Source organism: Lithobates pipiens, unplaced genomic scaffold, assembly GCF_037356315.1.
Source record: "Lithobates pipiens isolate NorthernLeopardFrog02 unplaced genomic scaffold, aLitPip1_a1.2 Scaffold_3, whole genome shotgun sequence".
In the NCBI taxonomy this organism is placed as follows: Eukaryota; Metazoa; Chordata; class Amphibia; order Anura; family Ranidae; genus Lithobates; species Lithobates pipiens.
In genome coordinates this window covers 108942541-108954745 of record NW_027507790.1, presented here as the reverse complement: position 1 = coordinate 108954745, position 12205 = coordinate 108942541, and positions in this window count along the sequence as shown.

Below are 12205 nucleotides of genomic sequence, written 5' to 3'. Positions count from 1 at the left end.
TAATGGCAACAGAAACTACCCAAATGACCCTGATCAAAAGTTTGCATACCCCAGTTTTTCATACCGTGTATTTCCCTCTTTAACATCAATGACAGCCTGAAGTCTTTTGTGGTATTTGTGGATGAGGCTCTTTATCTTCTCAGATGGTAAAGCTGCCCATTCCTTTTGGCAAAAAGCCTCCAGTTCCTGTGAATTCTTGGGCTGTCTTGCATGAACTGCACGTTTGAGATCTCCCCAGAGTGGTTCAATGATATTGAGGTCAGGAGACTGAGATGGCCACTCCAGAACCTTCACTTTATTCTGTTGTAGCCAATGACAGGTCAACTTGGCTTTGTGTTTCCGATCATTGTCATGTTGGAATGTCCAAGTGTGTCCCATGTGCAGCTTCCTGGCTAATGAATGCAAATGTTCCAGCAGTATTTTTTGATAACATACTGCATTCATCTTGCCAACAATTTTGATCAAATTTCCAGTGCCTTTGTAGCTCACACATCCCCAAAACATCAGTGATCACTTTTTTAAACGCTTTCTTTAAAATTGTACATGACTATCTCCTGTCCAGTAATCTATCCCTCAAGGCATCAACCTCCTGCTTAAAATGTTCCTTACTTGAGCAAATGCTGTACACCCACATGAAGTATGGTGTTTCCCACAGTCAGTTTATGGTAGAGTGTAGTGCTGATTATACCACCCTCCTGTATAAAAATTTGTATATCCAGGAAGGATATCTGTCTGACATTATATTGCATGGCGAATTTCGAATTAAACTCGTTTGTACTCAAAGCAGTCATAAATTTTGAAAGTTTCTGTACAGTCCCTGTCTAAAACAAAATTACATCATCAATTTAACAATGCCATAACAAAATACATGTCCAAGTTCTTGCATATTGATAATCCAAGAAAAGAAAGCACCCCCAGGTACTGACTGGCGAGCAAGGGCACACAGCATGTGCCCATCACAACATCCTGTACCTGGAGATAGTGGGGGCCATCAAAAATAAACACATTTCTGGAAAAAGTGCCAAAACAAATTGGCTGTAATTCATGGGGCCTTAGTTACTCAATGAACAATGAATAAACATTACCACCAATCAATGTAGCAGAGGTGTACAAACAGCTGGGTGACCAGATTCATAAATAACAAATGGCAAACAGAAACAAATTACCTTACTAGGTGGAACAAAGACATATTCACATAGTTTGGGTGCAATAACAACCTCAAAATGAATATCCTTTCAACCTATCTTTTTCAAATCATGTCTGTATGTCTGTTTACCTGCCACCATGTTTCCTTACAGACCTATGCACTTCTTCCCTACAATCCCTATGGGCAGGAGAGAGAGTGAGACTTTAATGTAGTTGTAAACCCTTACAGACCACTTTTACCTACAGGTAAGCCTAGATTAAAGCTTACCTGTAGGTGCAAGAAATATCTCCTAAACCTACACGGTTTAGGAAATATTTGCAAAAGACAGGCAGCGCCGTGCAGGCGAACTGAGCGTGCAGCTGCTAACTGCGATCATGCCGTTAGTGGCGGCTCCCGCACGCATGCATTGCAGCTCCGGCCAATCACAGCGCCGGAGCCACGATACCTGAAAGGAAGATGGACGTTTCGTGGAAGAGGGGACAGCAGTGACATCGCTGGCTCCTGTGTCAGGTAAGTGTCAGGTAAGCAATGCATAGTAGCCCATTATGCTTTACCTTTGCAGGGAAACAAAGAGGAAGTAAAACCCATCCTCTTTAAGCTCAACTACTTAATTTTTCCACACAAAGTGGTGGGATCAGTTTACCAGATTCTTGCCACTATTATTACCACACTTTGCATCTTATGAAGATCATGTATTGGTGGTCCTCCTATTCTCATAAACCCTGGGTTAAGCTCAGACAGGACCTTTACCCCTCAAGCCCTCTTTGAGTATCTGCCCAACTCTCCTCAGAAATTAGACAGCACCCCTTGATGGAACCCACTAGTGCAGCAGCCGGGAACATTTTTCATACAGCAAAAACATCCTCAATTACAGCCCTTCTCACTCCTCAGGCTTTCCCTGGGTTATTCGGTATTCATGTAAAGTTTCTCAGTCTTGCTCAGACTGGGACATTCCTGGGAATTACACAGGGAGTGGGCTTGCCTCCTCTATCCTCAAAGACTCCAAGCTTAACTTGGATCAACTCTAGGGGCCTGGTGAATGCTCCAACTATCTAATTTTCTCCATTCCATGCTGTCAGGACTGGGCTCAGGCCTTCCTTCTCAGAGATGGCCACTTATTAGCCTGTCGGCTAATTGCCAGCTCCTATTTCTCCACAGTTACTCAGCTGTTGATGACATCCTGCTTGTCAGTCCTGCCTACTTAACCACTTGCCGACCGCCGCACGACGATATACGTCGGCAGAATGGCACATGCCAGGCACACTCACACCCCCCCTTTACCCCCCGATCACCCCCCCAATTACCCCTGCCCCCCCAGTCACAGTGACACCAATTGCTTTTTTTTTTTTTTTTTTTTTTTTTTTGCATTGGTGTCATTTGTGACTGTAATAACTGTTAGGGCAGTTAGGGTTAGCCCCCTTTAGTTCTAAGGTACCCCCCTAACCCCCCCAATAAAGGTTTAACCCCGTGATCACCCCCCGTCGCCAGTGTCACTAAGGCTGGGTTCACATTGCAGCGGTTTGAGAACGGATGTGATTCACACCGCACTGCAGTGCAAATCACATCCGATCTCTGTGCGATTCGAGTTCAGCCATACAGATAGTATGGCTGAATTCGTGTCGCACCCGCCGCACCCGCCGCAAACTCGCACGGGACCCTTTTTTTGGTCCTCAGCAGAATCGGATCGCATGGGTGTTCACACCATGCGATCCGAGTTTGCAGATCGCACTGCGATATGCGAACTGATCTGGGGGTGTCATTAACATTTCACTGACACTCCCAGCAGTTCGCATAGGGCAGTGTGAACTGCCGCCGGGAGGCATGCGATGCGGGAACCCGCCGCGGATTCGTGGCGTTCCCGCATCGCTCCAGTGTGAACCCAGCCTAATAAGCGATCATTTTTCTGATCGCTGTATTAGTGTCACAGGTGACGCTAGTTAGGCAGGTAGGTATTTAGGTTCGCCGCAACTTTTTATAGCGCCAGGGACCCCCATATACTACCGCATAAAGCCCCCTGATTGCCCCCTAGTTAACCCTTTCACCAGTGATCACCATATAACTGTTACAGGTGACGCTGGTTGGTTAGTTATTTTTTTATAGTTTCAGGGCACCCGCCATTTATTACCTAATAAAGGTTTAACCCCCTGATCACCCGGCGGGTGTCATTTGTGACTGTAATAACTGTTAGGGCAGTTAGGGTTAGCCCCCTTTAGTTCTAAGGTACCCCCCTAACCCCCCCAATAAAGGTTTAACCCCGTGATCACCCCCCGTCGCCAGTGTCACTAAGGCTGGGTTCACATTGCAGCGGTTTGAGAACGGATGTGATTCGCACCGCACTGCAGTGCAAATCACATCCGATCTCTGTGCGATTCGAGTTCAGCCATACAGATAGTATGGCTGAATTCGTGTCGCACCCGCCGCACCCGCCGCAAACTCGCACGGGACCCTTTTTTTGGTCCGCAGCAGAATCGGATCGCATGGGTGTTCACACCATGCGATTCGAGTTTGCAGATCGCACTGCGATATGCGAACTGATCTGGGGGTGTCATTAACATTTCACTGACACTCCCAGCAGTTCGCATAGGGCAGTGTGAACTGCCGCCGGGAGGCATGCGATGCGGGAACCCGCCGCGGATTCGTGGCGTTCCCGCATCGCTCCAGTGTGAACCCAGCCTAATAAGCGATCGTTTTTCTGATCGCTGTATTAGTGTCACAGGTGACGCTAGTTAGGCAGGTAGGTATTTAGGTTCGCCGCAGCTTTTTATAGCGCCAGGGACCCCCATATACTACCGCATAAAGCCCCCTGATTGCCCCCTAGTTAACCCTTTCACCAGTGATCACCATATAACTGTTACAGGTGACGCTGGTTGGTTAGTTATTTTTTTATAGTTTCAGGGCACCCGCCATTTATTACCTAGTCTCACTAGTGTACCCCTAAATTTAGGGGTGTCTACTTTCCAAAATGGGGTCATTTGGGGGGGTTTGTGCCATCTTGGCATTTTATGGCCTTCAAAACTGTAACGCCCTTAGAAAGCCTGAAGGCGGTGCTTGGTTTTCGGGGCCCCGTGCGCGGCTAGGCTCCCAAAAAGTCCCACATATGTGGTATCCCCGTACTCAGGAGAAGCAGCAGAATTTATTTTGGGGTGTCATTTCACATATGCCCATGGCATGCGTGAGCAATATATCATTTAGTGACAACTTTGTGAAAAAAAATAAAAAAAAAAAGTTTGTAATTTTCCCGCAACTTGTGGCAAAATATAAAATATTCCATGGACTCAACATGCCTCTCAGCAAATAGCTTGGGGTGTCTACTTTCTAAAATGGGGTCATTTGTGGGGGTTTTGTGCCATCTTGGCATTTTATGGCCTTCAAAACTGTAATAGGTAGTGAGGAGTGAAGTCAAATATTTACGCCCTTAGAAAACCTGAAGGCGGTTCTTGGCTTTCGGGGCCCCGTACGCGGCTAGGCTCCCAAAAAATCCCACACATGTGGTATCTCCGTACTCAGGAGAAGCAGCAGAATTTATTTTGGGGTGTCATTTCACATATGCCCATGGCATGTGTGAGCAATATATCACTTAGTGACAACTTTGTGAAAAAAAAAAAAAAAAATTAAAGTTTGTAATTTTCCCGCAACTTGTGGCAAAATATAAAATATTCCATGGACTCAACATGCCTCTCAGCAAATAGCTTGGGGTGTCTACTTTCTAAAATGGGGTCATTTGTGGGGGTTTTGTGCCATCTTGGCATTTTATGGCCTTCAAAACTGTAATAGGTAGTGAGGAGTGAAGTCAAATATTTACGCCCTTAGAAAACCTGAAGGCGGTTCTTGGCTTTCGGGGCCCCGTACGCGGCTAGGCTCCCAAAAAATCCCACACGTGTGGTATCCCCGTACTCAGGAGAAGCAGCAGAATTTATTTTGGGGTGTCATTTCACATATGCCCATAGCATGTGTGAGCAATATATCATTTAGTGAAAACTTTGTGTAAAAAAAAAAAAAAATTATTTTTTTGTCATTATTCAATCGCTTGAGGCAAAAAAATAAAATATTCGATGGGCTCAACATGCCACTTATCAATTTCCTTAGGGGGTCTACTTTCCAAAATAGGGTCATTTGGGGGGGTTTTGTACTGCCCTGCCATTTTAGCACCTCAAGAACTGAGATAGGCAGTCGTAAACTAAAAGCTGCGTAAATTCCAGAAAACGTACCTTAGTTTGTAGATGTGACAACTTTTGCGCAAACCAATAAATATACAGTTATTGACTTTTTTTTTACCAAAGACATGTGGCTGAATACATTTTGGCCTAAATGTATGACTAAAATTGAATTTATTGGATTTTTCTAATAACAAAAAGTAGAAAATATCATTTTTTTTCAAAATTTGCGGTCTTTTTCCATTTATATCGCAAAAAATAAAAATCGCAGAGGCAATCAAATAGCATCAAAAGAAAGCTCTATTTGTGGGAAGAAAAGGATGCAAATTTTGTTTGGGTACAACATTGCATGACCGCGCAATTACCAGTTAAAGCAGCGCAGTGCCAAATTGTAAAAAGACCTCTGGTCATTTACCAGCAAAATGGTCCGGTCTGAAAGTGGTTAAGCCGTCCAGCCCAAAGGATCTCTGCCTTCTGACTCCAGATCCTGCTTGCTGTTCCACTACATTGATCCCTGACTTCTGGCTTGGGTGACTATCCGTTCTGGTTACTGAACTTTGTCTATGTTTTGACTATGTTTGTTCTTTTTACTTGTATTATTAAACAAGTGTGATTTAACTGTACTTCTGTCTCTGTCTGATTTCATGGTTTCTGACACATGCCCAGGGATAGAGGATTTTTTTTTAGAAGCATCACCCCCTTCTTGAAGTTATGCTTATCTTCTACCCCTCACAGACATACTTTTTCTTTAGCCTGCTCTAATGTGAGCTCACCCCCATCTTATATCACAGCATGGGGAAAAGAACTGGACTCCCCATTACAGAAGCACAAACAGAGTATATTCTCATCTTAGCACAGAAGGCATTCATATACAACAAAATTCCAGAAGTGGGTCACAAGCTGCTCACGAGATGGTACAGGATCCCTGACAGCCTACACAAAATATATCACCAGAGATACCTGTTGGAGTTGTTTTCAGCATAGGGGTACACTTCCTTTATGCTGGGACTGCCAGGTGCGTGACACTTTTTGCTCTGCTTTCAAATCAATATGGCACAAATTGACTGAGGTGCCCCTCGATAATGTTCCCCTGGCCTTCCTGCTACATCTTAACCATCTCTCTAATAAATGGTATAAAAATTCAGTTTTAAATGCCTGGTGTGCACCCCTGCCCTTTGGAAGCAGACCCCTCTACCAACTCTGTCTGAATGGTTCACCTGTGAGAACAAAATCATCCAGATGGAGGACCTGACAACCTCCTTGTAACACATAACACAGCGAAGAAAGCTAAAAAAACTGGTTTTGTTGGTGAGATTTTTGCACTACACCAGATTATAGTTTACCTCTCCTACAAGACATTGATTAGAATGTCATTGTCTCATTTTCTCTTTCTGCTACAGCTCTGTCTTGTAATTATCTGTAATGTTATGTTCCAGTTCCCCTCTAGCTGCAAGCTATAGGGGATCTTTGCCAACCTCCTCCCCCCAATTTACCTTTTTTTTCCTTTTCCTTTCACCTCTTTTTCTGCCCCCTACTCTACCCCATCCCTTCCCTGTACCCCACTGTTTGTCATTCCTCATTAATATTATTGATAAAATGAAGATTCTCAGTCATCAGTACCCTCAAGGGCCTTTACTGGACTGTTTGGAATAACGGGAAAACTGTTTTTCTTTCTTTTTTTTTTTTTTTTGAAAAAGCCCATGGCGTGCAAACACACCCAAAAAACTTCCACCCGGTGCATAAAAAAAGTGCACACACATAAAGAGTGACACACTAAAAAGTGCAGACGGGTGCCTGATGTCCTCCAAAAGAAGGACCATACCCTGATCCCCCGGGGCGTTAGGCTCCAGACAGGGACTGAGGTACCAGACTCAACAAAGTGGGACCCGGACGAAACCGGAATCCCTCCTTTCCCCGGGAGGACTGCCGAAACAGAACCTCCTAGGTACTTGGTACTGTAGGGGGCTTCCCCGAAGGTAGGCCCCCCCTCATGGAGATTGGACCAAGCCAGAAGGCCTATGTCCGCTCTCCCACAAGACGTTCAGGATTGGTCCGAGGACCGACACCCTACTAATCAAACGTGAAGTGACACACAGTGACAAACACACAAAGATAAAATAAATAAAAAGTGGGGAAGGGATAGTGAAGAGGAGAGTGAAAAGTGACCATTGTGAGATACAATGGCCGGCCCTCCGGCCAGGAATCAAAAATTCCTCTGGTCCTAGCCAAAAGGCCGGGCCCTAGAGGCAGGTGTAAAAAAAGCGTGTAATGGTGACGTGACCTAGGTGCCTAAATCAAAGTGCTGACGCACAGTGAAAGAAGGCACCCCTGGACTGCCACTCCAGGGGCACATCACCATGGGCTTTCCAACAAAAGCATCCCCGACAGCCCAGCCCAGACCACAACAGCCCCCACCCCTATCAGGAAGGCATGGAGATCAAGGAGCTTAGTGAGACCCTTTACCATCAGGTCCCACCCTCACTCCCGTCACTCCCACCTAATTACATCCAGGACGTACTGACCGTTCCCCCCTCCAGGCTAAAGGGGAACAAGCGTTCCAATCCCGAAAAACTGACTGGGGCTAAAGCTGCCACAATCCAAGCCGGTCTGCCAGGGTCCCCTCCCCTGGCTTCGACCCAGTGTTTCTCCGCCCTCACCAGGTGCATCCTTCCAGATGGCTCAGACTCGACCATGCATCGGCCCCCAGTTTACTGTCGGGCGGCACGACGTGGCCCCTACCGAAACCATCCTTCGGGATGCAAATTACACCATCGGAGAGCGCCGCCCAAACCCTCTATAGGGATGGACCAGCGCCTCCTTTGGCAACTGATAAGAACAGATACTACACTTGATCTTAGCTCTTTATCTACAATTAGGTGACCTATATGCAGGTCACTGTTTATGCAATTGTCTTCATTTGATTGGCAGCCTTGTGACTGCATTGTATTCAGGTTACAGTGATTTACAGTACATCTTGTCTGACACATGTTAATTTGCTGAACCAATATATATATTTATTTTCCATTGTCTCTGTAAAAGAAATTTCTTAAAATAAAGAGCATAATAAAAACAAACAACAAAAAAAAACAACATCTCTATGTGCAGAATGATTAAAGTGGTTGTATAGTCTTTTTTTTTACCTTTTACCTACAGGTAAGCCTATAATAAGGCTTACCTGTAGGTAAAAAAAAAATCTCCTAAACCTGTATGGTTTAAGAGATATTCCCCTCGCAATGAGCCGCTGACTGCAGCGGCGCATGCGCACAGGGGATTCTCGGCTGAAAGGCCAGCAGACGCCGGACCCTGCCAGGAAGAAATATCCCGTGCACATACGCGGCAGTGACGATATCGCGGCTCCAGCCACTCACAGCGCCAGAGCCGCGATAGCCGGAAGACACGCTGAGGGAACATGTCAACTCCCTCTGCGTGGATCGGGTGAGATGTCGGGGCCTCGTTCTAAGGTAAGTATTTCATAATGAGCTAGTATGTGTTGCATACTAGCGCATTATACCTTTTCCCTTGCAGGTCTGAAAGAAAAAGAAAATGTCAGCGGGTTTACTCCCACTTTAAGCACTCATTTTAAAAGCAATAAAGATGCTCATGGCTGGCTAATGCATTCCTTGCTGTTTAACAGTCCTGATGACAAGAGGCTTTCACATACTTTTATTATCTCTAGAAGTCACTGGAGAAATGCAGTCCTGATCCCATGTTCTTCTAGAACAGAGAGACTTCATAAAATCAACAGTCTGTCCCAGGCTCAGAGTTACTTGTTTATGTTTGACATACAAACACCAGTTTTGATATTTATGCACAGACTATAGCTGAGTATACCCGTTCAGTTTTTTTTTTTCATTCCAGCAAGACCCTTGGACAGAAGGTGGTCAGAATTTGACCAGCTTCTTTTGAACAAACAGCAGTAAACACATACGAAAATCATCCTGAAGCAGGCAACTTTCGGTACGTGTCAAGCTTAGACTCCATGCACACTAGCATTTTTTTAAGCTCCTAGAAGCTGTTATTAGCATTTTTTTCTACTCCTAGAAGCTAAATAGTGTTATCCAATGTGTCCATGCACACTACTTTAGGCTACGAGATTGCATGCCACAGCCTTCCCAAAAACGCTTCTTTCCCCAGATACAATATATAAAATAAATCCAAAAGATACCAAATTTTTGGCCAAATAAAATTGCCACGGCACTTTATTGGTTTTTCACATAAAATACATACATACATACATACATACATACAAGACATCTTGAATTCAAATAAACCTCAATTCTCGCTGCTCAGTTTTTAGAACTCGAGCAGCAGTACCACATATTTTTTTACATAGAAAATAAACAGTTCCCCCCACATTCCAGGGTGACCCAACCACATAAAGTGCTCACGACTGGGGAGGGAGGGAGCTTTCTTCTTCCATTCTTGCCGCCAGCAAAGAGGGAGAACTCTATCTCCCAGCCCTTTAACAAACTTTCCCAAGTTTTCCAGAATATTCCCTGGCTTCCCATTGGTCCGCTAACCTGGACCTTAAAGGGGACAGCACCCTAATCACCTGCTGGTCTGAATGCTGTAATCCCAATATATATATATGAAATAATGGGACAGGGTGGCCACAATCTCAAGCAAGTGGGCCCATATTGAGCCCCCTTTATACATTAGCGTTTTTTGCACTTCAGAGTATAGGAGCAGAAAAAAAAGTTTCTTGGAGAGTTTTTCTTAATGTACTGCAAAAACAATAATAATAAAATCTACTAAAATGCTCCCAGAAGCTGACACAAAAAAAATAGTGTGCATGGAGCCTTAAAGCGAAAGGTACTGGATGAGATTTGCAAAATTGTGCGTGAAGATACAGATGAGGGGGCCTCAATAGGAATGCTGTTGAGGAAACAAACGCAGAAAATCAGTGTGCATATAAGGCTACCACAGATCGAAAACAGCCTGTCTGTGATTTGTCTAATGTGTCTCGCAAGAGATATATGTAAGACACACAGGATGAGTGTTTGGGATCACGCTGCCTGCTAGTCTAAAACGCCCTTGCTTCCTGCATATGTGAGTAGATTTATTGCTTTCAGAGGTTCTGGCCATCCTGGTAAGCTCTTTGTTATTATTTCTGTAAAGCTAACAGTCTTCTTAAGGCTAAAACATCCCAGATAATCTCTTAAGATAAAAAGGGTACCAGAAAGAGCCTCTGTTATGGATTCTTACAGAAAACCCCCAAATTTTTTTTTGTGGGCTCACTCTTATAGTCCATGTAGACCAGGGGTGCCCAACCTTTTAAAGAGCGAGGGCCACTTAAGCGTCTTGGTAATTGATCATGGGCTACAATGAGCGTAGGGGGCAGATGACAGGTCCGTGCCAAATCTGCTTATGTAGAGCAGACACAGACATGGACAGAGTCTGCTCTACTTTACTCTATTGACCCTTCGATCCACCCATACAGAAGGGGATGGATCCCCTTCTGTTTTTTTTTCAGCTGATCAGATTGGAGGTAGGCAGGTGTAAATGGACACAAGTCCGTTTAGATCTTCTGCTCCATAGAGATAATTGAAGGGTCCGATTGGGTTGAACTGATCATGTGAAAGGAGCCTAAGCCCTTGTACACATGGTCGGAGAATCCGTCGGAATGTGTCCTATCGGACCGTGTCGTCGGATAATCCGACTGTGTGTTATATGCATCGGACTGATTCTGTCCGAATATCCATCGGACCCAATTTTCCAACATGTTGGAAATATTTCCCGACCAACTGGTTTGATCGGACATACTCCGATCATGCGTAGCGAATTTTGATCGGACCAAGTGCCACGCATGCTCAGATCAAATTCCTACATCAAAGCTATTGGCTACTAGCCTGAATGTAGTCCCATCGTAACGAAATTACGTCATCACGTTCTGAAAGATCAGATTTTTCGAAAACTTGGTCCGACCGTGTGTATGCAACAGTTTCGGACACAATCCGTTGGACTAAATCCGACGGACAAAATCCGACGGATTTGGTTGGCAGAATCTCCGACCATGTGTACAGGGGCTTAGGCTGCTTTCACACTGATGCTCTGTGGTTTACCCACACCGAGGGTACAGCGCAGTGCACTTGTGGCTTTCCTGCAGGTTAGCTGCACTTTGCCATCGACTTCTATTATATCCTGCAAGTGCAATGCACTTTCTGAAAGTGTACTAAACCTGCAGGTAATAACAGAATGCATTTGGTATCACTCCAATTGTAACAGAAGCCTGTGCTATACAGGAAGCGTCAGCTTATGTGGCTCTGTTGTGCAGCCGCTTGCTTTCTTTACCGCTGACTTTATTCACAACACTGATGCTCTGGGATGGCAGGTCACCAACCGTGATCTGGGCTTGCCAACCCACCATCCCAGAGAAGGAGGTCCTGAGCCACATCAGAGGACTCATTGAGCCACATGGTTGGGCATCCCGGATGTAGACCCTTATCTATGATATGGGTGTGGTATGGATATTGAGACAAAGGTCAGCCACTTTGCTTATGTAGCAGCCATAACCCGTTGCAAGGCGGCCTTGACTGAATGGGCTTACCACTTACCTTCTTCTGACCTGCTCCTCCACGTCTAGGGGTTCCCAGGGTTGATACCCAATGACTTGTACACTGACACAGATAAAGTCCTTTCAAAAGGTTTTATTTTGCAGTAGAACTTTCACAAAACACAGTCTCTTAGGGAACAGAGGGCACGGGTGAAGAACTCAGGTACCTTGAACTGTAGGTTTAACAAGTCTCTACTTCCACCCAGAGAGTAGCCACTCGCAGCTGGGCACTTCAAGGCTGAACAGACCTCTAGCCAGAGATCATGGCAGTCAGCACATTGAGTCAAAACTCAAACAATCAACTGAAGATGAACAGGAACCTTTTTCCAACCGTACCTGGAACATTTCCCA